The sequence below is a fragment of the Passer domesticus genome, unplaced genomic scaffold (genome assembly GCF_036417665.1).
Source record: "Passer domesticus isolate bPasDom1 unplaced genomic scaffold, bPasDom1.hap1 HAP1_SCAFFOLD_71, whole genome shotgun sequence".
In the NCBI taxonomy this organism is placed as follows: domain Eukaryota; kingdom Metazoa; phylum Chordata; class Aves; order Passeriformes; family Passeridae; genus Passer; species Passer domesticus.
Window position 1 is genome coordinate 376,230 of NW_026990170.1, and position 27,996 is coordinate 404,225.

At 53.5% G+C, this 27,996-nt stretch overlaps 1 long non-coding RNA gene across 2 annotated transcripts; it reads right to left on the reverse strand.

The window, feature by feature from the left end:
• Window positions 1-9,153: 9,153 nt before the first annotated feature.
• Window positions 9,154-27,960, reverse strand: LOC135293109 (uncharacterized). Of its 2 annotated transcripts, none has more exons than XR_010355246.1 (3): window positions 27,859-27,960; window positions 27,295-27,411; window positions 9,154-9,225 (listed from the first exon to the last, which is right to left on the reverse strand). It is a non-coding gene; the product is annotated as an uncharacterized LOC135293109 (long non-coding RNA). The 2 variants fall into 2 exon arrangements; XR_010355247.1 differs by lacking the exon at window positions 9,154-9,225 and adding an exon at window positions 26,585-26,642.
• Between the last annotated feature and the right edge of the window lie 36 nt (window positions 27,961-27,996).

Genomic DNA, 27,996 nt, shown 5'->3' on the forward strand with positions numbered 1-27,996 from the left:
GCAGAGGTTTCTTAAGTAAAAGGTTAAAATTCAACACATAATTCTACAATTTAAAATTTAAATGCTTAGTCCATATTGCTAACTTAATTGAACCCCCCAAAACCTCCATTTCAACAGCAGCCCCTGCCTGGCTTCTGCCTGCCCACACCGTGGGCATCCACGGCTCCTCCTGGGCATGGAGCTCAGTCAGTGCTGGTGCTGGGTGGCTTTGCTGCTGCTGCCACCTGGACACTGGGGTGACCGCTTGTCCTGGGTTGCAGTGTAAAGATGTATTCTAATGCCATCCTGAAGAGCTGCTGAAACCAGGAGGGGCATTGTTTCTTCCTTATCTCCTGTTCATGGGCCCATCAATGTCTTGCCACATGACTCAGAGATAACTCCCTCCCAGAGCCATTTCTGTTTCATGGCTAATCAAGGACCCACAGCATGAGGCAGAATGATGTCAGCCCACTGTGAGATGCTCTGCCCATGGGGGAGGAGCTAAGCATCCCCAGCTGGATATAATCTGGGTTTTGGGACACAACAAGCAGTCTCTCCACTGGATTCCCAGAGGAACCGCCGCCCTTACCCACTGCTTTTCCAGAGGATGAGAGCTACCAGATTGTTTCGACAGGATCACCACTTCCACAAGTCCATTTCATCTGGACTGCTACCACCACCCTAACTAGCAGGGGTGTCAGGCTGTATTCTGACCCTGTCAGTGGTTTTTCTTTTGTATTATTGCATGTATTTTAGTTTTTTTTCCCGTTTCCTAATAAATTGTATTTCTGACTTGGAGCCTCTCACTGGTTTTGCTTTCAAACTAGGACACAAATCCATCTCTTTATTTCAACAGAGGAATGGGCCATTGCCTACCCTGCAAGCGGGAGTTGGAGGGGGGGGGGAGGGTGGGGTGGGGTGGGGTGGGGTGGGGTGGGGTGTCACCTTCAGTATTGCCTAGAGGGCAAGGCCAGGGGGCTCAGGGGCAGGGGAAGGGATGTGTTGGTCTGAGGAGGTGCTGGAAGGTGCTGGGCTGGTCCTGGGGTCCCTAGCGGAACTCGGGTTGGCTGGGATGGGACAGACTGAGATAAAAAAAGGAATGAAGGCAGCTTGGGGAGGCCAATGGGGAGAGCAGGTGGCAGTGGGATCTACGGGGCAATAAGAGGCTTCCTTGTCGACGGTTGTTCAGGGGTCCTCTTCACAGAACACTTGAGAGGGCTGTCCAGGCCGTTACTGCTGCTGGAGAAGCTGCTCACGCTGTCGGTGTGAGGTGCAGCCACTGTCTTCCAACTCCTGTCCCAAGGCGCTCCTGTGCAGAGAGGAGGTGGCTGAGGCCCCAGCTGCCAGTGGCACACAGGGACCCTCGTGCACAGCAGGGCCCAGAGCTGGCAAGGCTTCCCAGCACGGCTGGAGCTGCTGGCACAGCTGGGCCCAGCTGGACAGCTGCCCCTCAAGGCCCCGGCCAGCAGGGCACGGCTCTGGGCAGGGTCCCTGGCCAGGAGCGGGCCCCAGAGCGCCTCTGCCTTTCAAGGGCAATCTCGGCCCTGCTCTTTCTCCTCCCCACCTCCCTCTGCCTCTGCCCCGTGCCCCTGGGGCTGCTCTTGGCCAGGCAGACTCAGTGGGAGCCAGCACTGGCTGCAGCCCCAGCGGGCCCCCCAGGACAAGGCCCAGCAATTGAGAGGCCAATGGAAGCACTGGGCAGCAGCAGAACCCTCAGCAGAGTTATTTGGACAATCATGGACTGGCCACAACCCCACTGCAGTCTCAATGGGAATGTTCCCTGACCACGTTAGACTTTCAAAAGAAGCTGTTTGAGGGGGAGAGCAAGAAAACACTCACTGTTTTCTCTTCCAGGAATACCCGATTCCAAAGCAGCCCAACATGAAGACAAGCTCCAAAGAAAGCACGCCTCCCAGTAACCCTAGCCAGCAGACTGTTCCCTGACAGAAACCCCTTCCGAGGCCATCCTGGGCATCGGTAACAGGTCTTGTGGTGCCGGCTGCATCTGTGGGAGCGATGGGGAGCGTGAGCCCGTGCTGTGCTGCACTGCTGAGCTGGCAGCACGGTGGATACGGGCAGGACGTTCTCTGTTTCCCCCAGAGCTGGGGCCTGCAGGCACCTTGCCGGCCCTTGGCACAGGCTGTGCCAGCCAACAAAGCCCAGCAGGCCGGGAGGAGAGCCCGGGGGCAGCGCAGCTGCTTGGGCAGTGGCTGCTGCCAGGGACACAGGCCAAAGCCATCCCTGAGCAGCCAATGCCAGCCCTGGCCCTCCCTGCCCCGTGACAGCTCCCCCAGCCCCAGGGGACAGGCTCAGGCCCTGTCAGGACCCAGCGCAGCCCCTGCCCAGTCGGGAGCCAGGGCTGGCTCTGGCCCTGGGCTGGCGGCAGGGCTCCCGCTCGGGGCTGCTCCTGTGCCTTGGGCCTCTGGGCACTCAGGGCCAGCTCCGCAGCAGCTGCAGCGCCAGGGACCTTGCTGCACCAGTCCCATTTCCCCGGGGCTCTGAACCAGCTCCAGAGGCCTGGAAGCCCAGGCGCCTCCAGCTTTGGCTGCTGCCGGGCCGGGCAAGGGCAGGCCCTGGGGGAAGAGCTGCTGCCACACAGCCCCGGCCAGGGCTGAGCCCGGCACAGCAATTACCTGCTGTGCCTGTGCCCGTGTCTGGCATCGCCTTCCTTCCCGCAGCAGGGGCTGCCAATGAGCCACTGCTTCTCCCTGAGTGTTCCTCCTCCTGAACAGCCTTTTGGTCCATCACTTGAAAAAGGAAAAAAGGGACAACTGGATCAAATGGAAATATTCCCCACTGGGGAGGTGGCACCTTCAGGAGGCAATGCTTGTCTAAGTCACAGGTAAAGATCAGGAAAAAGCCCAGGTAATTGGGGCTGGGCCAGTGCACTCCCTTGTGCAAACAGCTGCACCGCCTGATCTTCTCAGAGACTGGGAAATGGCAGGGGATCTCAGGCCCACAGTACAGTTGGGGCACCCTATCAGCTAATGCCAAATTCCATCCTGCAGAGGCTGGGGAGGAATTGCAGCCAGGCCAGGCTGGGAAACAGCCCTGCACGATGTGAAAGCAGCAGCGGGGCAGCGAGGCTGCCATGGATCCCTTCCCGCTGTGCCGGGCACGGCGTGTCCAGATGTGCAGCCAAAGTCCCCGGCTGCTGAGTCCCAGGGGAAGCATGAAGGAAATGCACCCACCTTGTCCTCCGGGTGCTTCCTTCTGTGTTTGTCTCAGGAATTCATCTGAGTCATGAGACTTTTTGGCTGCAGTATCTTGGGTCTTTCCTTTTGGAGGACCTTAAGAGAAAGTAGTTCCATTTCCCAGGAATGCATCCCACAAAAGCAGGGCTCAGCCTGTGGGGTCAGCAGGGACACACTACTCACCCCTGCCATGGGAGCTGGGTTGGGGCCAAGCATCCAGCCCTGGAGCTGGAGAAGTCCTCCCTGCAGACACACCTGTAACTCAACAGCCACAGAAGCTTCTGCCATCTCTGCTGATCTGCACGGGCACCACTGAGCCGCAGCAGCGGTGAGGGGATCGTGCAGGGCGAGGGCACACACATGCATGGTTCTGTGCTGGCACCTGCAGCGCTGCCTCCCTGGCCCAGCTTTGGGCTCTGAGCTGGCAGCTCTCCCAGGGGAAAGGCCTTGACCTACCCTCAGCATCTCCCAGAGCCTCAGTCCTGGATGTGGGGCCTTCACCCACAGGTACAGCTGCAAAGAAGGCAGGACAGAAGAGCTCCTGTGGCACTGCAGGAGATCCTCAGGCTGCCCACAAGGCTCAGCCCCGGGGCACAGCCCTGGGCCCGGCCCCTTCCCTCTCTGCTCTTCTCTGTGACTGCACAGAGCACACGGAAGGACACACTGGCACAGCACACGGGAGGAGGACTGAAAGATCAATGCTCCTTCCTCCCACTGACAGTGATCCTGTGGGATCCCTCAGGGATCCAGAAGGGAGCAGGGAAAGATTCTCAGAATCCTTCAGCCCTTACATAATGTTAAGGGAAATGCTTTATAAATGAGCTTTTGTTGCATTGATCCTGATTATTCACTCAGGAAAGGCAGAATGAAAACTTGCCTCCAGCATCCTCCAGGAACTTCAAACCATCCTTCATCAGGACTTCCTGAAAACCCATGTCACGATTCCAGTCTAAAAAGGAGCAGAGATCAGAACCATATCTGTGGCATTCTGGGATCCCCTAATGCTACAGGGAAAAAGGCATTGCAAGGGGGTCGGCTAAGGCTATGGGACCCAGATGGGAATGGACATGGCCAAAGGTGCACAGGGGCCTGGGGAGCTCTGGGCTGGCTCCTGATCACTCTCCACACTCTTTCCCTGCCCTCAGCAACATCCCTGGGAGGGGTGGCTGGAGTAGCCCAGGGCCCTGGGGCTCTCTCCCTCAAACTCACAGAAAATCCTCCCTAAAGCCCTGGGGCAAACTGCAGCAGGCAGTGCCACAGCTATCCCTCCCTCCTACACTCCCTCCTGCCCTCCTTCTGCTGGGACAGCTCCCAGATCCCAAGGGCAAACAGCCAGGCTCTCTCAGGACACACTGGAGCCTTGCTCTCCCCCTCTGTCCTTTCCCCACCATGGGCACCCCATGCAGTCACTGCCAGGTTTCAGGACATGTCTCCCAAGGAGGGACCCCAGCAGGACTGCTCAGGACCCGAGTGCCCTGAGCCTGCTCGGGATAATTCCCCTGGGCTGTGCTGCTCTAGTCCAGGCTGTGCCCGCACTGCCAAGCAGCAGAGAGGGCAGCTCAAGCCTCAGCAGGGCTCAGGCCCAGAGGCACAGCAATTACCTCCTGTGTCTGTGCCTGGCATGGCCTCCCTTCCTGCAGCAGAGGCTGGCACAGAACCACTGCTTCCTCTGGGAAATGCTTCCTTCTGCACAGGCTCTCCTTTCATTTCTGGAAAATGGAAAAGAGACAGCTGGATCAGATGGAAACATTCCTCACTGGGAATGGGGAAGGTGAGGCATCACTTGTGAAAGGAATGGATAAGGATCAGAAAACACCCAGGATTTTGGGACAACCCAAGGCTGCTTCCTTCCCCAAACAGCCCCAGCTTCTGATCGGCCTGGACATCAGGAAATTGCAGGGGATCTGAGGGTGGGCATGGACTGTGGTGCAATTGGGGCTGCCTGTCAGCTGATGCCAAATGCCTTCCTGCAGAGGCTGGGCAGAAGCTGCAGCCAGGCCAGGCTGGGAAATAGCCCTGCAGGGCGTGAAAGCAGCAGCGGGGCAGCGAGGCTGCCATGGATCCCTTCCCGCTGTGCCGGGCACAGCGTGTCCAGATGTGCAGCCAAAGCCCCCGGCTGCTGAGTCCCAGGGGCAGCATGAGGGAAATGCACCCACCTTGTCTTCTCTGCAGACATTCCTTCAGCATTTGCCACATGATTTCTAATGGGTCCTGGAATTTCTTGCCGGCCATGTCTTTGGTTTCTCCTGTCGTAGGACCTTAAGAGAAAGTAGTTCCATTTCCCAGGAATGGACCCCACAAAAGCAGGGCTCAGCCTGAGGGTTCAGCAGGGACACACTACTCACCCCTGCCATAGGAGCTGGGCTTTTGTGCAGCATCCAGGGTAGGAGTTGGTGAAGTCGTCCCTGCAGACACATCTGTAACACAACAGCCACAGAAGCTTCTGTCACCTGGTCCTGACCAGTCAGTCAAACATTTCGCCTTGGTGGGACAGTGAGAACATACCTGCAGAATGCTCGGAGGGCTTCACAACTTCAGAGCGCCAGGCTAATGCAGAATCATTCCCAGCATCCCAGTCTGGAAGCAAACCAAGATGAGAACTGTTTCCATTGTGTGCTAGGGCTGGCTCTGGCCCTGGGCTGGCGGCAGGGCTCCCGCTCGGGGCTGCTCCTGTGCCTTGGGGCTCTGGGCACTCAGGGCCAGCTCCGCAGCAGCTGCAGCGCCAGGGACGTTGCTGCACCAGTCCCATTTCCCCGGGGCTCTGAACCAGCTCCAGAGGCCTGGAAGCCGAGGCACCTCCAGCTTTGGCTGCTGCCGGGCCGGGCAAGGGCAGGCCCTGGGGGAAGAGCTGCTGCCACACAGCCCCGGCCAGGGCTGAGCCCGGCACAGCAATTACCTGCTGTGCCTGTGCCCGTGTCTGGCATTGCCTTCCGTCCTGCAGCTGGGGCTCGCACCGAAGATGGAGTGCTTCCTTCAAGAAATGCCAACTTCCACTGAAGCATTATGTCCATCTCTTGACAAAGGAAGGGAGACAGCTGCATCAGATGGAGCTGTTCCCCACTTGGGCGGTGGCATCAGAGGTAATATTTGTGAAATTTATGGAGCAGGAAAATGGCCAGATTACAGTGGCATGATGTGAGCACTTCCACCTCCAAACAGCCACCCTTTTCCTAATCTGCAGGGCTGGATATAGTGGGGGATCTCAGGGTGTGTTACAGTTTGGGCTGCCTGTCAGCTGATGCCAAATGCCTTCCGGCAGAGGCTGGGCAGAAGCTGCAGCCAGGCCAGGCTGGGAAACAGCCCTGCAGGATGTGAAAGCAGCAGCGGGGCAGCGAGGCTGCCATGGATCCCTTCCCGCTGTGCCAGGCATGGCGTGTCCAGATGTGCAGCCAAAGCCCCCGGCTGCTGAGTCCCAGGGGAAGCATGAGAGAAATGCACCCACCTTCTCTTGTCTGCAGGGGTTCCTTCAGCTCTTGCCGCATCTGTTTGGAAGGTTGCAGGGACATCTTATCTGTTGTATCTTGGACTTTCCCTGTTGGAGTACCTTAGAGAAAAATATTTCCAATTCCCAGGCATGGATCCTACAAAAGCAAGGCTCAGCCTCTGAGGTCAGCAGGGACACACTACTCACCACTGTGATGGGAGCTGGGCTTGCGTATAGCATCCAAGGTAGGAGCTGGAGAAGCTGGAGAAGTCCTCCCTGTAGATACATCTGTAACACAACAGCCACAGAAGCTTCTGTCACCTGGTTCCTGCCCGCTTGTCTACAATTCTTCCTTGGTGGCACACTGAGAACATACCTGCAGGAGGCTCCAAGGGCTTCAAAACTTTATTCATCCAAGCTGATGGAGAAGCCTTCCCAGCAACTTCATCTAGAACGGAGCACAGATGAGAACACTTTCCAGGGTGTGCTGGGATCCCGTTTTGCCACAGGAAACTGGGCACTGCAAGGGGGTCGGCTAAGGCCGTGGGAGCCAGATGTGAATAGACATGGCCAAAGGTGCACAGGGGCCTGGGGAGCTCTGGGCTGGCTCCTGCTCACTCTCCACACCCTTTCCCTGCCCTCAGCAACATCCCAGGGAGGAGTGGGTGGAGCAGCACAGGGCCCTGGGGCTCTCTCCCTCAGACACAGAGGAAATCCTCCCTAAAGCCCTGGGGCAAACTGCAGCAGGCAGTGCCACAGCTATGCCTCCCTACCTCCCTCTGTCCCTCCTGCCCTCCTTCTGTGGGGACACCCCCCAGATCCCAAGGGCAAACAGCCAGGCCCTCTCAGGACACACTGGAGCCTTGCTCTCCCCCTCTGTCCTTTCCCCACCGTGGGCACCCCGTGCAGTCGCTGCCAGGTTTCAGGACATGTCTCCCAAGGAGGGACCCCAGCAGGACTGCTCAGGACCCGAGTGCCCTGAGCCTGCTCGGGATAATTCCCCTGGGCTGTGCCGCTCTAGTCCAGGCTGTGCCCGCACTGCCAAGCAGCAGAGAGGGCAGCTCAAGCCTCAGCAGGGCTCAGGCCCAGAGGCACAGCAATTACCTCCTGTGTCTGTGCCTGGCATGGCCTCCCTTCCTGCAGCAGAGGCTGGCACAGAACCACTGCTTCCTCTGGGAAATGCTTCCTTCTGCACAGGCTCTCCTTTGATTTCTGGAGAATGGAAAAGAGACAGCTGGATCAGATGGAAACATTCCTGACTGGGAATGGGGAAGGGGACAATTTCAGGAGGCATCACTTGTGAAAGGAATGGATAAGGATCAGAAAACACCCAGGATTTTGGGACAACCCAAGGCTGCTTCCTTCCCCAAAGAGCCCCAACATCTGATCTGCCTGGACACCAGGAAGTGCAGGGGATCTGAGGGTGGGCATGTCCGGTGGTCCAGTTTGGGCTGTCTGTCAGCTGATGCCAAATGCCTTCCTGCAGAGGCTGGGCAGAAGCTGCAGCCAGGCCAGGCTGGGAAACAGCCCTGCAGGGCGTGAAAGCAGCAGCGGGGCAGCGAGGCTGCCATGGATCCCTTCCAGCTGTGCCAGGCACGGCGTGTCTAGATGTGCAGCCAAAGTCTTCCCCAGCTGCTGAGACCCAGGGGAAGAATGAGGGAAATGCACCCACCTTGTCTTCTCTGCAGACGTTCCTTCAGCATTTGCCACATGATTACTAATGGGTCCTGGAATTTCTTGCCTGCCATGTCTTTGGTTTCTCCTGTCGGAGGACCTTAAGAGAAAGTAGTTCCATTTCCCAGGAATGGATCCCACAAAAGCAGGGCTCAGCCTGTGGGGTCAGCAGGGACACACTACTCACTCCTGCCATGGGAGCTGGGTTGGGGCCAAGCATCCAGCCCTGGAGCTGGAGAAGTCCTCCCTGCAGACACACCTGTAACTCAACAGCCACAGAAGCTTCTGCCATCTCTGCTGATCTGCACGGGCACCACTGAGCCGCAGCAGCGGTGAGGGGATCGTGCAGGGCGTGGGCACACACGTGCATGGTTCTGTGCTGGCACCTGCAGCGCTGCCTCCCTGGCCCAGCTTTGGGCTCTGAGCTGGCAGCTCTCCCAGGGGAAAGGCCTTGACCTACCCTCAGCATCTCCCAGAGCCTCTGTCCTGGATGTGGGCCCTTCACCGGCAGGTTCAGCTGCAAAGAAAGGCAGGACAGAAGAGCTCCTGTGGCACTGCAGGAGATCCTCAGGCTGCCCACAAGGCTCAGCCCCGGGGCACAGCCCTGGGCCCGGCCCCTTCCCTCTCTGCTCTTCTCTGTGACTGCACAGAGCACACGGAAGCACACACTGGCACAGCACACGGGAGGAAGATTGAAAGCTAAATGCTCCTTCCTCCCACTGACAGTGATCCTGTGGGAGCCCGCAGGCCTCCAGAAGGGAGCAGGGCAAGGTTTCCAGATTCTTTTAATCTTAAGATTTTGTTAAGGGAAATGGTTTATAAGTGAGCTTCTGTTGCACTGACCCTTATTATTCACTCAGGAAAGGCAGAATGAAAACTTGCCTCCAGCATCCTCCAGGAACTTCAAACCATCATTCATCAGGACGTCCTGAAAACCCATGTCACGATTCCAGGCTAGAAGGGAGCAGAGACCAGAACCATTTCCATGGTGTGCTGGGATCCCCTTCTGCCACAGGGAACTGGGCAATGCAGGGGTGTTGGGTAAGGCTGTGGGAGCCAGATGTGAATGGACATGGCCAAAGGTGCACAGGGGCCTGGGGAGCTCTGGGCTGGCTCCTGCTCACTCTCCAACTTCTTTGCAGGCCCTTTGCAACATCTCTGGAGGGGTGGCTGGAGTAGCCCAGGGCCCGTGGGGTCTCTCTCCCTCCCACAGAGGAAACCCTCCCAAAAGCCCTGGGCAAAACCATCCCCAGCGCTTCCCAGGGAGCCGGGAGCGCTGTCCCGGGAAAGGGCAGCCAGGCTGCCGGCTCACCTGCTCGCCGCGCTTGCAGTGGAGCAGCCTGGGCAGCCCTGGCAGGCAGGGCCACGGCCAGGAGCAGCAGGAGTAGGAGGCGCAGAGCAAGGGCCATGGTGCCTTGTCCTCCCCCACTCCCGCAGCTCTTGCTGCCACCGCTGTCCCGACACCGCTGTCCCAACGTCAGCACCGCTGCTGCCACCGCCGCTGCTGCCGCAACAGTTGTGCTCAGGGACTGACTGCTGGCTCCTTGTGCTGCTCTGCAACCACGGGGCTCTGGCACCTCTGGCACCTCTGTGACCTCAGGGCCTGCTGAGAGCTCAGCCTGCTGTGACCCCAGAGCCCTGCTGTGACCTCATGGCCTCAGCTCTACCCCCAGAGTGTGCGCCCGTCCGCATGAATGGACTGCCCTGATTGTAAATGTTTTGCTTCATCAAAGGGCCATTGCTTAGCAAAACCTTTCTTTTGCCTGCTGACATTGCTGGTCAGGCTGCGTCCCTCAAGATGCTCTTATTGTTGCAGTTCAAATTTATTTTATTGATTTCATTTTAAGTGTTGTTTAAGGGCTCTGTTATCCCCCATTTTTTTTCCTGACTTGGTTCACCTGTGGGTTTTACCCTCCCTCCAAACTGTCCCTCGTGCCCTTCCCCACCCCTTGTTCCAGCTCTTTCCCTGCCTGTCAAGGCAACCCAGCCCCTTGGTTCCCAAACCTTTGGGCCAATCCATGACTGCAACTCCCCTTTGGAATTCCCCTACTCCTGGGAGCCCCATTGGCCCTTGTGACCCATCCTCTCCACCCTCCTACCCCAACTGGCCCCAGACACTTGATGTAATCCCCTCACTCCTCTCCTGAGCATTCCCTATTGGTTCATTGTTTGCATCCACCCCATGACTTGTATGTGTACAAAACCCCTTGGGCAGTACAGCTAGGGGCTTTTCATCCTGTTCTCTTCACCTGGACTAAGGTGTTCCTTGTGGAACCTGAAGACGGGACGCCTCCTCCTTTCTCCTGTGCCTCGTCCCTGTCGTGGCTTGTGTCTGGCACTGGAGAGCAAGTGGCACTACAGGTTCTGCCTCTGGTAAATCCCCATAGCGAGGCAGTTCCCGACTCCTGCCGTAGTGCCGGAGTTCTAAGAGCTAGCCCAGGTTCCAGCACTCACTTCACTAATGTACCGAATGCCCCTTCTTCAGAGCCTGCTCTGGTGCTCTGCCATCTCACACAGCCGAGTGTGATTCACATACTGCAGCCCAGAGTTAGGTTGTTGCAACATTGAAATGGGTGTGGTTGGCAGGATGGCTGGGCATAAATCACTACAGAACTAAAGCAAAGGCGTGCACGGTCCCAGGCTGGACTTGAATAGACACAGGACTTGTGGAAAGATGAGGACAAGATAGCAGAGAAAAATGGAAAAACCAGCTGAAAAGGAGGATATGCGAAAGGAGTTATTTGTGCACATTTGGGGGTATATTTTTCTTGGGTGCAAAGCAAAATGAAAAGCTCCTAAATGCCCAAAAGATGAGAACTGTGTGTGGTAAATAGATATCATTCATGCTGACAAATTTGAAAGAGTAATCAATATTAATAAAGTAATTAATATTTGGAAATAATAAAACAGTTAAAGGTGTAATGCCAAGCAAGAAAGGGAGAGGAGGGTTTATCCCTCTCCCTACAGGTCTCCTGCAGATGTTCAGAAGAGGAGGAAGCAAGAGATAACTATGATTAAATTTAGTGGAAGAGAGGAGAATTTGGTTGGACACCAGGAAAATGTTGATTATATGAGATCCACTGCTTTAATGTTAGAACACAGTATTGGCTTATACTGTAGCAGCTTGGTGCGCATGTGTAATCCAAAAGGTGAACTACAGGACATGGAGGAAGAGGAGAGGCCTTCCTCAAAGAAGATCCCCAAACAGTGGTACAACTTACTTAAAGAAGTGTGGAGCATGCGTGGTAAAGGTGATGATGAGGGCAGTGATAGAAGTGTGATGAATTGAAAATGGGAGGAGATGGTAATGACATACAGCATAAAAAGGGGAATTTTGGCTTGACACGCTAGTACGTGAGGTGACGGGGGTCCAAAAGCCCTGCACTCCGTACCCCACGCATACCCCGCATGGTTATTTTTGCTTATACGCTATTATCAGGACCAAATTATTCGTTACTTCCAGCAAATGATACTGTCAATATTTTGAATGTATTCAATTGTATATATATTAAGCTACATAATTCAAATTGCTGTTTTGTTTAATTTTGTTTGGTTGTTTTTGTGGCTTCTTTTAAAATTGGATAATTGGGCAAATATAACATGTGGAATGTCCTCCACAGCAGAGTGTCAGACCTCTGGATCTTTTTAAACAGTTTTATCAAGGTGGAGCTGTGGCAGCTTCAGCTGGTGCCTCTGGAGGACCTTGAACAAAGAACCCCTGAGCTTTTCTACCCTCCCAGGTGAAGTGTGATAGTCTGGGGTCTTGCTGCTGTGTCCAAGTGCCGGGCCACTGGCTGGCACCACAGGTCCCCAGACCCTCTGCTGAGGCATCCCTCTCCTAGAGTCACGTTTACTCTGTCACATTTGGCTTTTCTCTCTGATCCACCGCCAGGACCAAAGATCACACGGTCGTGAGGATGTAAAAATGCCTGTTCCTTCTGTAACATTGCTGTTGTGTGACAGCCGTGCAGGCAGAGCGGGCAGCTGTAGGGATACTGACTCGTTTCCCTGGTGCCAGCCGTGCTGCATCCATTGAGCTGCTGGGTGTTGTTGCTCGCTGGGACGCGGCCCGGCCCGGCACCACGGGAGTTAGGAAGGGTCTTGAAGGAATCCCCACACGTTAAAGCAGACGATTTAGCCTGGGATTTTAAGTTGTTTCTCAGTTAACCGTGTAAAAGGCCAGAACAAGTGTCCTATGAATTCTGTCCCTGTCAAGTTCAGTTCTGCCCCGAAAGCCCCTCAGCATTCTCAGGGCAGTGGCAGGAGCCGGGTGCTGGCCCGGAGCCCCGCTGGCCGGGGAGAGCACGGCCCAGAGCGAGCCCCTGCTGCCCGGGATGGCCACAGGCCCGGGGGAGCCGGGCGGGCAACGCCAGGGCCCTGTACAGGGCTCCTGGGGCTCCTCTGGCATCTGTTCCGTCCCCTCAGGCGCTGAGCGGTGCCCGTCCCACGGGGCTGTCTGTGCCTGGCCCCAAAAGAGGCAGGGCCGGGGCTGTGGCCCCTGGGCTGGTGGTGCCGACTGCCCGGCGCTCAGCACCGCCCGTGCCGTGCCGGTGCAGCGTGACCCGGCGGGGCAGCTCCGGCTCGGCGCCTCGCCACCGCCATCCCGGCACGGCGGCTGGCCCTGGGCCGCGGCAGCCCCGAGCCGCACGGGCCCGGGAGGGACTGCCGGAGGTCCCCGTCCCCTGCGTGCCTCAGCAGACACTCCAGCCCCACTGCGTGCAGCAGGAGGGACACAAAGCGCCTGCACGCTTACGAGAGTCCACAGCCCATTCTACATGTGAAATGAGACCCCAGGACCCCGACATGTGCCTCAGGAGAGATCCCAGCACCCTGCACACCTTGGGAGAGATCCCAAACCCTCTACATGCCTCACACAGGATTCCAAATCCCTTGCATGACTTGAAGTGGACCCCATTGCCCTCCCTGCCTCAGAGGAAACCTAAAATATCCCTGGGTGTGCCACGAGGGACCCCACCCCCTCGTGCAACTTAGGGCGACTCCAAAGCCCCCACGTGCCTTACAGGGAAGTCCAGGCCAGCTATGCCGAGTGTTTCGACCTGGAAATCAAGTCTGGTTGCACCTGGGTTGTTGTGTCTCTGGGGCTGCTCACCAGCCCTGTCGGACCCTGAGGCTACACAGCCCTTCCCTTCCCTTCCCTTCCCTTCCCTTCCCTTCCCTTCCCTTCCCTTCCCTTCCCTTCCCTTCCCTTCCCTTCCCTTCCCTTCCCTTCCCTTCCCTTCCCTTCCCTTCCCTTCCCTTCCCTTCCCTTCCCTTCCCTTCCCTTCCCTTCCCTTCCCTTCCCTTCCCTTCCCTTCCCTTCCCTTCCCTTCCCTTCCCTTCCCTTCCCTTCCCACCGCTGGTCACAGTGAAGCCATATGCAGAATAAATAGACTCCACTGTCACCCTGGTTTTTAATGTTCTGTCCTGGATTAGGGTCACTCTGGGAGAAAACCTCCAAAGGGGCCCCCCAGAAAGCAACCCCACATGGCCCCTTCCCCCCAGCAGTTCGGGTAGGATTCCTTGCAGAGAAGTGGAAAGAACCTGTTTATTTGACAGGCAAAACACCCCCAGCACACAAAATGAACAATAGCAGATGACAATGCTTTCACCCATCTGAAAAGGATGACAAATTCAGAAAGTCTTTCCTGGCAGTGGTGGCTTTGTTGTCGCTCCCTCCGGTGCTGGGGATAGCTGCTGCAGGCCACAGGATGCAAACTCTCGGTGTTTCTCAGGTCCCAGTCTGGAGCAGGTGTGAGTGGTTTCAAAAAGGGAAAGGAAAAACAGTCCAGGGAAAAATCTGTACTGCTTAGCTAAACTGACTAACAAGCAGAAGCCAAAAAGCAAAAGCAAAGCAGGAGCACAGCAGAAGCAAGAGCAAATCAAGCAACAGCAAGCAAAGCAAAAAGCAAAAGCTGCATTATGAACTGCGCTGTCTGTCTGTCCTGCCAGCCGTGGGGGAGCAGGCTGATAACAAACCAAAACAAACCTTGCTCTTCAGGGCCAGTCGTGAAGGCACAGTACGTAATATCCAGCATTAACAGAACACACGATTGGGGATGCAAGCATCATAACCTCACCCTAGGACAAGTTTTTCTAAACCTTCTGATGTTTACATTCTTGTAACAAACTTTCTCACACACGTTATGCAAATAACGTATTGTTATGCATTCTTTTCTGCAGGAGGAGAAATTTGATGGACTGTTGGTTTGTCCAGTGTCATTGGAGAAGTGGCACTTTCACCCTCCAATCCACTCTCACTTTTGGAAATCTGTAAATGTTGGAGTCAGAAATTCAACTGCCCCCTTTTTTACCTTGGAGAGATGCGTGTCTGCGTTGTTACATTTCATGTCCTGTAGCGCCACTCCACAAACTGATGTAGTTATGAAGTGGGGATGCGTGTCAGGGCCTGGCACAGGTGAGATGGCTCTCGTGAAAACTTGTGCCCCGAGCCCTGGTCCGAGCCACATCTTTGTTCACAAACCTGTTCCATATGCAATGCATTACACAATCTCTTCATGCACATTCAACCCCTGGCCCCGCCTGTCCTCCCCTCCCATGGCAATGAGATCCACGCCCTTCTGGGCACGCGTTGTTTCCTGTGGTGGTCACACTGGGGTCTTTGGTGGTCTCTGAGGCCGAAGGCTGTGGTCTTGCTCATGACTGAACTTTTGAACTTTTCTCCTTTGTGCGTGCACTGTGGTCCCCTGGTGCTTATCTGAGTACGTCTGTTGGTTTGGATCAGCTTGGAGACAGAGGAGCTCCTTAGTCTAGCCTTCCTGCATTCCCTGGTCTTCTCCTGGTGTTATGAGTAAAAAAGTTATCTGTAGCTATGATATTTTATTAAAAATCCTTTCCTAGGATTTTTCCCCTCCTGAGGAGCTGAGGGCCCCAGGAAAGAAATGTAAACAATAACTATCTGCTGCTGTGGAATGCAACAGGTGCATCTTCCATTGGTCCATGTGGATTGGTTTCACTTGATGACCAATCACAGCCAACTGTGTTGAGCCTGTGAGCAGTCACAAGATTTTTGTTATGCATTCCATTCTATTCTTCTTCTTTGTAGCCTTCTGGTCATTTTTTCCTCTCTGTTCTTTTAGTATAGTTTTAATGTAGTATTTTAATAGAATATATAATAAATCAGCCTTCTGAAATGGAGTCAAGCCTCGTGTCTCCACACCTGGGGTGTTCGCCCCAACAAATTATCCATTTTTTTTAAGGCTGCAAAGTTAAACCGGTTGGGCCAGTTGTTGAGAGTTGAAGGGTTGACTATTTGTTGTTGATAGCTTCATGTTGCAATCACCTCTTGTTAATAGTTTTTCTTCAATTACCTGTTAATGGTTAGAAATCAAGCGCAGTTGTCCCCCTGCTGCTTCCCAGGAGCCTGCAGGTAGCAGGAGGAGGTGACATCAGAGCTAGTATGCAGATGAGAATGCATTTCACCAAATTTTGCAATTTTCCAGGAAAAAAACCCCTAAAACCAAGAAGCCAACATGGAATTATGAAACCTAAGTAAGGTCTAAAGGTGAGGAACTTAATCCAGTACCTGCTAAGATCCTTTTTACTCCTCACCCTAACCTGAAAGGATGTCAGCTAGGAAGAGGACCTGGAATGTTAGACCAAAAAAGCAGAATTCCCACTACTCCCTCGAGGACGGAAGCCCCAGCTCTGCCTGCATACCAGCGGGCACAGCTGCATCATCCTCCTCCTCCGTGCCACTCCTGGGAGCAGCGGGAGTGCGGGCCACCTGTCGTTTCTCCCCAACCTGAGCTGAATTTTTTAAATAAAGGCATTAAAAAGGAGAAAGATCTTCTGCCCTATTTATTATGCTAGGGTCTCGTCCAGGAGATCCACACCTGAAGAGGACACCAGGACTGGGACGGCCGCCCGCCCTGGACCTGCAGGACAGCTGGCTCTCAGGATCAGAGAAGATCGGCTTGGGACAGTGACAGGGAGCAGCGCCGGACTGGTGAGAGTATCCGGCGGCAGGAGAGGGAGGCGAGCGAGTGTGTGTGAGTGAGACGAGGGCCGGCAGCTCGGGCCCTCGAAGCGAGTGAGGACCCCTCAGTACCGCGGTTCCGCACCCCCGTGAGGGGGCCGGCCGGGAACAGGGGGAAGCGAGTGGAATTGGTGATTGAGGCGCCTCCAAAGGGGTAAAGAGGACCCCCCTCGGGGCATGGGGAGGAAATAGTATGTGAGTGGCACGCATCCCAAAAGCCCTGATACAGGTCCTAATGAAAGAAGTTACGCAATTTAGAAAATCAGGCAGTTTTGTTATTAAGTCCTGACGACGGAAGTCAAAGCACAAGGTCTGGCAGAGGAAGCCTATCCCGAGTTTTTTAAAGCTCTGGTAATGTAAGTCCTGACAGGGGGAAGTCAGGCAAACTAAAAATCAGGCCATACTTTTGTTTTAAGTCCTGACAAGGGACGTCAGGCAAATTCAGAAGTCCTGAGTAGGATTTGGGCAAGTCCAAAAGTCCTGTAGGCAAACGAAGTCCTGACGAAAGGAGGTCAGGCAAACTCAGCCTCAGAGGCCAGGGTCTTGAGGTTTTTTTTGTTGAGTCTTGGCAAAGGAGGCCGAGGTCTCAACAAAGTCCTGACGAAAAGGGTCAGGCATATTGGAGTTTCGGCAGAGGAGGCTGGGACTTCACAAATAGGATTTACTTTTGAGCTGCCTGTCAGTAGCAGAAGCACCTTTGTAATTTTTGAGGCCCGAAAAAATGGAAGGGTGTAATAGTAAGGAAAGTGGCCAGAGACTGGGGAATATAACTCCCCATATTCCCCTAGGTGAACTGTTAGAGAGATGGGACTCTATAGAGGCCACAGAGGGCTTAGATAAATTTAAGATGATTCACTACTGTTCAGAAGCGTGGCCAGAATTGGATGTGCAAGGTGGATGGCTCTGGTGTGGGACAAAAGACAAGTGGATGTGTCAACAGCTGAGTCAGTGTGTGACAGCTCGAGAGGATACTGATCCCCAGCAATTATTATATGTAGCTTGTTGGTTAAAGAGTGCTTTCGAGGATGAAGGAGTGCGAATTTGTAAGGTGCAGAGGACAAAAGAGGGGAATGAAGGAGGGGATGCTGGAATTAAAGAGATTAGTAAAAGGTGGCACCCCCTGGACTACTTGCCTCCTGATGCCCCTCCACCTTAGAACCCTCTCCTTCGGGCACCTCAAATAGCAGATCCGTCTCTTCCCCCGGCGGCCATGGGGGCCATTCCCTCACCACCCCCTTCGACTCCTTTAGCTGCTTCTGCACCCCCACTAGTGCCTACTTCAGCTGCTGCACGCTCCACCCCTTCTCCAGCTCCACTTAACATGCACTCAAGCTCTTCTCCCCCTCCTACTGCTGTCCCTCCACCTCCTCCTAACTGGGAGACAAATGCCTCCTTACCTGGTAACCTCTTATCACCAGATACAGCTGTTGGCCTACAGCAGGTCCAGGTTAATGCTAATAGCCCTCAAATGAGTAATTTTGTGTCTGAAAATGGGCCACACTGCGGTACCCGATCCATGACCTCCAAGGTAGAGAGACTTTTTCCCCTTAGAGAAGTTCCTATGGGAGGAGTAGCAGGAGGTGTTGGTTTTGTGAATGCTCCTCTAACTGCTTCTGAGGTGAGAGGATTCAAGAGGGAGTTAGGGAATTTAGTTGAAGACCCTGTGGGTATTGCAAACCAAGCGGATCAATTCTTAGGTCTAAATATCTGCACTTGGGGGAAATGAATTCCATTCTAAATATATTATTTTCCCCAGAAGAGTTCCGAATTATTAGAGGTGCTAGCATAAGAATTTGGGACAAAGATAATCATCCAGGGCCCCAAGTGCCATCAGGTGCAGAAAAATTGCCACTAGTGGATCCCAATTGGAACCCTAATCAGGAGGAAGGAAGCAAGGAAGGCCATGATAGAGTACAGGTCTTTGATAATCAGGGGGAATCAGAGAATCAGTTCCCAATGCAACTAATACAAAATTAGCATTCAAGAGTGCACAAGAGAAGGATGAAACTCCTGCTACTTGGCTTAATTGCCTAAAGCAGAACTTCCAGTTGTACTCCAGAACAGACCCGGACACCAAGGAGGGTCAGGTGCTACTAAAGGTCCAATTTCTTACTACATCTTGGCCTGATAAACAGAGAAAACTGGAAAAGATTGAAGATTGGCCAGAGAAGGACATTAATGAGTTATTGAAAGAAGCATTGAAGGTATATTTAAGGAGGCAAGAAGAAAAAGCAAAGGACAAGGCTAGTATCATGGTCGCTATAGCTAGAGGAAATGTGGGGGGCAAGCAACTCTATCCTACAATCCAAGGTAACAAAAGAGTGGGAGAGTCCACCACCAGGAGCAGGCAAGGAAACGCCAGTACCGTCAGGGACAGGAGGAATGGAGAGGCCTCAAGCCCCTTTGAGCGAAAGGCGCTGCTGGTACTGTGGAGCAACTGGACCCCCAAAACTGTTCAGCCTAAAGTTGTGAAACCGTGGCTAGCTGATCAGGAGAGCAAAGGAAGCAGCTTTAGAACCAGGGGATCCGGTAGAAGTTTTTAAAGCAGAAACCATGCCTGAGGAGGGAGGAAGATAAGAACCTATATTTAGCAAAAAAAAAAGTAAAGGCTATAAAAGATTTAAAGTTGCACCAAGGGCAGCGAGGGGAGTGGTTAAGATCAGATGGACGGGTGTTTCTAAACAAAGCACTTGCTGGGACAGTGCTAACAGGACCACATAATTTAACTCACTGAGGAGTCCAAGGACTGTGTGATCATTTCCTAAGAAATAACTTGTGCATAAGTGTATATGACCTAGCAAAAGCAATTAGAAAAGGCTGTTTAATTTGCCAAAAAGTGAACCAGAAGGTTATGAAAAAGGTAGCAGCTGGAGGGAGGGAATTGACTCTCAGGCCTTTCCAGAGCATAGAGATGGATTTCACTAAGATGCCCCCAGAGTAAGGATAGAAGCATCTACTGGTTATAGTAGATCATCTCACCCATTGGGTAGAAGCCTTCCCGACAAAAAAGGAAACAGCCCAGGTTGTGGCAAGGGTAATCTTGGAGAACATCATCCCCAGATATGGAATGGTGAATACCATAGACTCAGACCGAGGTCCACATTTTGTGGCCCAAACATTGCAAAATATAATTGAAGTTTTAGGAATAAAATGGAGATTACATACTCCGTGGCACCCCCAGAGTTCTGGGAGGATGGAACGGATGAACAAAACTCTCAAAAATTAGTATTAACTAAACTGATCGAAGAAACAAAAATGAATTGGCTAAAGTGTTTGCCCCTAATGCTTTTGCGCATCAGAACAAGACCCCGGTCTGATATAGGGATTTCACCCTATGAAATGATGCTTGGACTGCCATTCTTGTTAACACCCTGTAGCACAGGAGACTATTTGGAAGAAGAAGCAGCTACCAGAAAATATTTAGAAGTCATTGGAAGAACCCTGGAAGGACTTAGAAAAAGAGGATACCTCCCCCAAACCTCCCCTCTTGACAGAAAAGCACGTAACATTAACCCAGGAGATTGGGTTTTGAAATAATCCTGCAATAGTAGACCATTAATGCCTAAATTTGAAGGCCCCTTTCAGGTACTCCTCATCGCTAATTCAGCTGTGCGGACCAGAGAAAAGGCTTGGACCCACATCACGAGAATTAAAGGACCAGTCCCACCCGCCAGCATTGGACAAGATTGGTCAGTGTTTCCCTCTGGTATTGGATCAGATTCCACACCACCCTCACCCCCTAACTCAGGACAGGATTCAGCCACATCAGGAGTTAATTCAGCTGAGTATACCATTGTAAAAGGACCAAAAGACTTAAAGTTGACACTCAAAAGGAAGAGCCAAAAAGACTGATGAACTGCATAAGAAAAGAGTTTAGAATCATAACATATCCTAAAGTGTTTTAAGAGATTTGTAAAAGTTAAAAATTGTTAATAGGTAATTCTGGTGAAGTCCTCCCAACTTAGTACCAAAGACTGAGGGTTAATCTTCTGCAGAGTACTCCCCTAAGAGAGACCAAATCAGTAAGGACAGATCAAGAGAGGTTTAACCAGGGAAGCAAATAGAAGAGACTCTAAAGAGCTTGGGAACTTCTCCTTAGTAAAATCCCCAAGAAGCAAGGCCGGGTGGGCAGGCTGTGCAAGATGACCCATACCGGACTCTTGGGAAGGGTAGTAATAATGGCTTTCATTGCTAGTGGTGCTCTGGGGAGCCCAAGAGAGCCGTGCAGTGAGTACTACCAACCCCTCTGTGAGGAAGAAGAAGTAAGTTCTTTGTTGAGAGTCCACACCAATTTAAGCCGTAATTGTGTTAACCTCTCCCAGTTGATCTTTTATCAAGAGAATGAGAAAATCTATTGGATGGCCCGGAACACCGCCACCTCTAGGCAGCAACTCCTGGCAGAGCACCCTGTAGAAGAGGCCTGGTGGTACTTTGAACATGATGCTACTGAAGCAAGCCTGGTAAATCTGGTCAGAGGAAAAGAAATAGTAAAAGCAAGAAGAGAACAAGACCATTTAGCAACACCCCCAAGTAAAAATCTAATAAGAGAAGAATGTATGTTAAGGAAAGGAAGGGGTACAGTACGCCAGTAGGAAGAATGGCTTGTAAAAGGTATTTAGCAGTAAAAGACTCTGCTACGCGGTGGATCCCAAGAGATCCAAATAGAATTTGGCCTGTTAAGAAAAAAGAGAACAAGTGCATTTACAATAAAACATATAGACTTTATGAGTATGATAAAAAAGAGATAAACCTCTTTTGGAGAATGAAAGAAATTTCTAAATATTGGGAGGGCCCAACAGAAACTAATAATACATTTCGGGAGACCCCGAAACACCTGTTTTGGATCTATGCTACTACAGCATCCACTAAATTGCCAAGAGACTGGTCTGGCAGTTGCATCATTAGGATTATAAAACAAGCTTTCTTTATATTACCCAAAGAATCTGGATCAAGTTGAACAGTTCCTATATACAGCGATTTAAGAAAAACCAAATGGAAGAAGCAATATATAGTAAACAAAATTATGAAGCTACAAGCAGTATTAGAGATAATATCTAATCAGACCGCATTAGCTCTTAATCATATTAATGACCAACTCACCTAAACCAAAACAGTAATTTATCAAATCAAATTAGTTGTAGCAGTCGTTTGAAGCATCTTAAACGAAATAAGAAAACTAGCATATGTAAGAAATCAAGAAAGGACTCCTGCACTGGATTCCACTTGTGGGATAACCCATGGACTTTCAAAAGAGGTTGGAAAACTAAAGCCTTCTTCACAGTGTGTACACATGTTAGTTTGCTCTTCTTATTTCCCTGCTTATTTAAAATAGTGACATCTGCCGTACAGAATAACCTACGGATCTCTAAAGAAATTAACCTGAAAAAAACCAAAAAAAGTAATGAAATTGAGTAACTATGATCACCAAAGTGCTCAGGAATTTTATAATCAATATAAAAATTATAAGAAATTCTATGCTAATGAGCCAAAAATTGCAAGTTGATGCAAGCTTAAGCTTCAGCCTGATCAAAGAAAAAAAGGGGGGACTGTTATGTGTAAAAAAGTTGTCCTTTTTTTTTAAGGCTGCAAAGTTAAACAGGTAGGGCCAGTTGTTGTGAGTTGAAGTTTTGACTGTTTCTTGTTGGTAGCTTCACATTGCAATCACCTCTTGTTAATAGTTTTTCTTCAATTACCTGTTAATGGTTAGAAATCAAGCGCAATTGTCCCCCTGCTGATTCACCTGAGCCTGCAGGTAGCAGGGTGGGGGGGATGACACCAGAGCTAGTATGCAGATGAGAATGCATTTCACCAAATTTTGCAATTTTCCAGGAAAAAAACCCTAAAAACAATGAGCCAACATGGAACTAAGAAACCTAAGTAATGTCCAAAGGTGAGGAACTTAATCCAGTATCTGCTAAGATCCTTTTTACTCCTCACCCTAACCTGAAAGGATGTCAGCTAGGAAGAGGACCTGGAATGTTAGACCAAAAAAGTGGAATTCCCACTACTCCCTCGAGGACGGAAGCCCCAGCTCTGCCTGCATACCAGCGGTCACAGCTGCATCATCCTCCTCCTCCGTGCCACTCCTGGGAGCAGTGGGGTGCGGGTGACCTGTCCTTTCTCCCCAACCTGAACTGAATGTTTTTAATAAAGGCATTAAAAAGGAGAAAGATCTCCTGCCCTATTTATTACGCTGGTATTGTCCTTCATAGCAAGAAGCTTCAGAAATTTGCATTTTCCTATGCCCTTTGTACCATGGCAGAGGTTTCTTAAGTAGAAGGTTAAAATTCAACACATAATTCTACAATTTAAAATTTAAATGCTTAGTCCATATTGCTAACTTAATTGAACCCCCCAAAACCTCCATTTCAACAGCAGCCCCTGCCTGGCTTCTGCCTGCCCACACCGTGGGCATCCACGGCTCCTCCTGGGCATGGAGCTCAGTCAGTGCTGGTGCTGGGTGGGCTTTGCTGCTGCTGCCACCTGGACACTGGGGTGACCGCTTGTCCTGGGTTGCAGTGTAAAGATGTATTCTAATGCCATCCTGAAGAGCTGCTGAAACCAGGAGGGGCATTGTTTCTTCCTTATCTCCTGTTCATGGGCCCATCAATGTCTTGCCACATGACTCAGAGATAACTCCCTCCCAGAGCCATTTCTGTTTCATGGCTAATCAAGGACCCACAGCATGAGGCAGAATGATGTCAGCCCACTGTGAGATGCTCTGCCCATGGGGGAGGAGCTAAGCATCCCCAGCTGGATATAATCTGGGTTTTGGGACACAACAAGCAGTCTCTCCACTGGATTCCCAGAGGAACCGCCGCCCTTACCCACTGCTTTTCCAGAGGATGAGAGCTACCAGATTGTTTCGACAGGATCACCACTTCCACAAGTCCATTTCATCTGGACTGCTACCACCACCCTAACTAGCAGGGTGTCAGGCTGTATTCTGACCCTGTCAGTGGTTTTTCTTTTGTATTATTGCATGTATTTTAGTTTTTTTTCCCGTTTCCTAATAAATTGTATTTCTGACTTGGAGCCTCTCACTGGTTTTGCTTTCAAACTAGGACACAAATCCATCTCTTTATTTCAACACAGGAATGGGCCATTGCCTACCCTGCAAGCGGGAGTTGGAGGGGGGGGGAGGGTGGGGTGGGGTGGGGTGGGGTGGGGTGTCACCTTCAGTATTGCCTAGAGGGCAAGGCCAGGGGGCTCAGGGGCAGGGGAAGGGATGTGTTGGTCTGAGGAGGTGCTGGAAGGTGCTGGGCTGGTCCTGGGGTCCCTAGCGGAACTCGGGTTGGCTGGGATGGGACAGACTGAGATAAAAAAAGGAATGAAGGCAGCTTGGGGAGGCCAATGGGGAGAGCAGGTGGCAGTGGGATCTACGGGGCAATAAGAGGCTTCCTTGTCGACGGTTGTTCTGGGGTCCTCTTCACAGAACACTTGAGAGGGCTGTCCAGGCCGTTACTGCTGCTGGAGAAGCTGCTCACGCTGTCGGTGTGAGGTGCAGCCACTGTCTTCCAACTCCTGTCCCGAGGTGCTCCTGTGCAGAGAGGAGGTGGCTGAGGCCCCAGCTGCCAGTGGCACACAGGGACCCTCGTGCACAGCAGGGCCCAGAGCTGGCAAGGCTCCCCAGCACGGCTGGAGCTGCTGGCACAGCTGGGCCCCACTGGACAGCTGCCCCTCAAGGCCCCGGCCAGCAGGGCACGGCTCTGGGCAGGGTCCCTGGCCAGGAGCGGGCCCCAGAGCGCCTCTGCCTTTCAAGGGCAACCTCGGCCCTGCTCTTTCTCCTCCCCACCTCCCTCTGCCTCTGCCCCGTGCCCCTGGGGCTGCTCTTGGCCAGGCAGACTCAGTGGGAGCCAGCTCTGGCTGCAGCCCCAGCGGGCCCCCCAGGACAAGGCCCAGCAATTGAGAGGCCAATGGAAGCACTGGGCAGCAGCAGAACCCTCAGCAGAGTTATTTGGACAATCATGGACTGGCCACAACCCCACTGCAGTCTCAATGGGAATGTTCCCTGACCACGTTAGACTTTCAAAAGAAGCTGTTTGAGGGGGAGAGCAACAAAACACTCACTGTTTTCTCTTCCAGGAATACCCGATTCCAAAGCAGCCCAACATGAAGACAAGCTCCGAAGAAAGCACGCCTCCCAGTAACCCTAGCCAGCAGACTGTTCCCTGACAGAAACCCCTTCCGAGGCCATCCTGGGCATCGGTAACAGGTCTTGTGGTGCCGGCTGCATCTGTGGGAGCGATGGGGAGCGTGAGCCCGTGCTGTGCTGCACTGCTGAGCTGGCAGCACGGTGGATACGGGCAGGACGTTCTCTGTTTCCCCCAGAGCTGGGGCCTGCAGGCACCTTGCCGGCCCTTGGCACAGGCTGTGCCAGCCAACAAAGCCCAGCAGGCCGGGAGGAGAGCCCGGGGGCAGCGCAGCTGCTTGGGCAGTGGCTGCTGCCAGGGACACGGGCCAAAGCCATCCCTGAGCAGCCAATGCCAGCCCTGGCCCTCCCTGCCCCGTGACAGCACCCCCAGCCCCAGGGGACAGGCTCAGGCCCTGTCAGGACCCAGCGCAGCCCCTGCCCAGTCGGGAGCCAGGGCTGGCTCTGGCCCTGGGCTGGCGGCAGGGCTCCCGCTCGGGGCTGCTCCTGTGCCTTGGGCCTCTGGGCACTCAGGGCCAGCTCCGCAGCAGCTGCAGCGCCAGGGACGTTGCTGCACCAGTCCCGTTTCCCCGGGGCTCTGAACCAGCTCCAGAGGCCTGGAAGCCCAGGCGCCTCCAGCTTTGGCTGCTGCCGGGCCGGGCAAGGGCAGGCCCTGGGGGAAGAGCTGCTGCCACACAGCCCCGGCCAGGGCTGAGCCCGGCACAGCAATTACCTGCTGTGCCTGTGCCCGTGTCTGGCATCGCCTTCCTTCCCGCAGCAGGGGCTGCCAATGAGCCACTGCTTCTCCCTGAGTGTTCCTCCTCCTGAACAGCCTTTTGCTCCATCACTTGAAAAAGGAAAAAAGGGACAACTGGATCAAATGGAAATATTCCCCACTGGGGAGGTGGCACCTTCAGGAGGCAATGCTTGTCTAAGTCACAGGTAAAGATCAGGAAAAAGCCCAGGTAATTGGGGCTGGGCCAGTGCACTCCCTTGTGCAAACAGCTGCACCGCCTGATCTTCTCAGAGACTGGGAAATGGCAGGGGATCTCAGGCCCACAGTAGAGTTGGGGCACCCTGTCAGCTAATGCCAAATTCCATCCTGCAGAGGCTGGGGAGGAATTGCAGCCAGGCCAGGCTGGGAAACAGCCCTGCAGGATGTGAAAGCAGCAGCAGGGCAGCGAGGCTGCCATGGATCCCTTCACGCTGTGCCGGGCACGGCGTGTCCAGATGTGCAGCCAAAGCCCCCGGCTGCTGAGTCCCAGGGGAAGCATGAAGGAAAGGCACCCACCTTGTCCTCCGGGTGCTTCCTTCTGTGTTTGTCTCAGGAATTCATCTGAGTCATGAGACTTTTTGGCTGCAGTATCTTGGGTCTTTCCTTTTGGAGGACCTTAAGAGAAAGTAGTTCCATTTCCCAGGAATGCATCCCACAAAAGCGGGGCTCAGCCTGTGGGGTCAGCAGGGACACACTACTCACCCCTGCCATGGGAGCTGGGTTGCGGCCAAGCATCCAGCCCTGGAGCTTGAGAAGTCCTCCCTGCAGACACACCTGTAACTCAACAGCCACAGAAGCTTCTGCCATCTCTGCTGATCTGCACGGGCACCACTGAGCCGCAGCAGCCGTGAGGGGATCGTGCAGGGCGAGGGCACACACATGCATGGTTCTGTGCTGGCACCTGCAGCGCTGCCTCCCTGGCCCAGCTTTGGGCTCTGAGCTGGCAGCTCTCCCAGGGGAAAGGCCTTGACCTACCCTCAGCATCTCCCAGAGCCTCAGTCCTGGATGTGGGGCCTTCACCCACAGGTACAGCTGCAAAGAAAGGCAGGACAGAAGAGCTCCTGTGGCACTGCAGGAGATCCTCAGGCTGCCCACAAGGCTCAGCCCCGGGGCACAGCCCTGGGCCCGGCCCCTTCCCTCTCTGCTCTTCTCTGTGACTGCACAGAGCACACGGAAGGACACACTGGCACAGCACACGGGAGGAGGACTGAAAGATCAATGCTCCTTCCTCCCACTGACAGTGATCCTGTGGGATCCCTCAGGGATCCAGAAGGGAGCAGGGAAATATTCTCAGAATCCTTCAGCCCTTACATAATGTTAAGGGAAATGCTTTATAAATGAGCTTTTGTTGCATTGATCCTGATTATTCACTCAGGAAAGGCAGAATGAAAACTTGCCTCCAGCATCCTCCAGGAACTTCAAACCATCCTTCATCAGGACTTCCTGAAAACCCATGTCACGATTCCAGTCTAAAAAGGAGCAGAGATCAGAACCATATCTGTGGCATTCTGGGATCCCCTAATGCTACAGGGAAAAAGGCATTGCAAGGGGGTCGGGTAAGGCTATGGGACCCAGATGGGAATGGACATGGCCAAAGGTGCACAGGGGCCTGGGGAGCTCTGGGCTGGCTCCTGATCACTCTCCACACTCTTTCCCTGCCCTCAGCAACATCCCTGGGAGGGGTGGCTGGAGTAGCCCAGGGCCCTGGGGCTCTCTCCCTCAAACTCACAGAAAATCCTCCCTAAAGCCCTGGGGCAAACTGCAGCAGGCAGTGCCACAGCTATCCCTCCCTCCTACACTCCCTCCTGCCCTCCTTCTGCTGGGACAGCTCCCAGATCCCAAGGGCAAACAGCCAGGCTCTCTCAGGACACACTGGAGCCTTGCTCTCCCCCTCTGTCCTTTCCCCACCATGGGCACCCCATGCAGTCACTGCCAGGTTTCAGGACATGTCTCCCAAGGAGGGACCCCAGCAGGACTGCTCAGGATCCGAGTGCCCTGAGCCTGCTCGGGATAATTCCCCTGGGCTGTGCCGCTCTAGTCCAGGCTGTGTCCACACTGCCAAGCAGCAGAGAGGGCAGCTCAAGCCTCAGCAGGGCTCAGGCCCAGAGGCACAGCAATTACCTCCTGTGTCTGTGCCTGGCATGGCCTCCCTTCCTGCAGCCGAGGCTGGCACGGAACCACTGCTTCCTCCGCTTCCTCCGGGAAATGCTTCCATCTGCACAGGCTCTCCTTTGATTTCTGGAGAATGGTAAAGAGACAGCTGGATCAGATGGAAACATTCCTCACTGGGAATGGGGAAGGTGAGGCATCACTTGTGAAAGGAATGGATAAGGATCAGAAAACACCCAGGATTTTGGGACAACCCAAGGCTGCTTCCTTCCTCAAACAGCCCCAACATCTGATCTGCCTGGACATCAGGAAATTGCAGGGGATCTGAGGGTGGGCATGGCCTGTGGTGCAATTGGGGCTGCCTGTCAGCTGATGCCAAATGCCTTCCTGCAGAGGCTGGGCAGAAGCTGCAGCCAGGCCAGGCTGGGAAACAGCCCTGCAGGGCGTGAAAGCAGCAGCGGGGCAGCGAGGCTGCCATGGATCCCTTCCCGCTGTGCCGGGCACGGCGTGTCCAGATGTGCAGCCAAAGCCCCCGGCTGCTGAGTCCCAGGGGCAGCATGAGGGAAATGCACCCACCTTGTCTTCTCTGCAGACATTCCTTCAGCATTTGCCACATGATTTCTAATGGGTCCTGGAATTTCTTGCCGGCCATGTCTTTGGTTTCTCCTGTCGTAGGACCTTAAGAGAAAGTAGTTCCATTTCCCAGGAATGGAC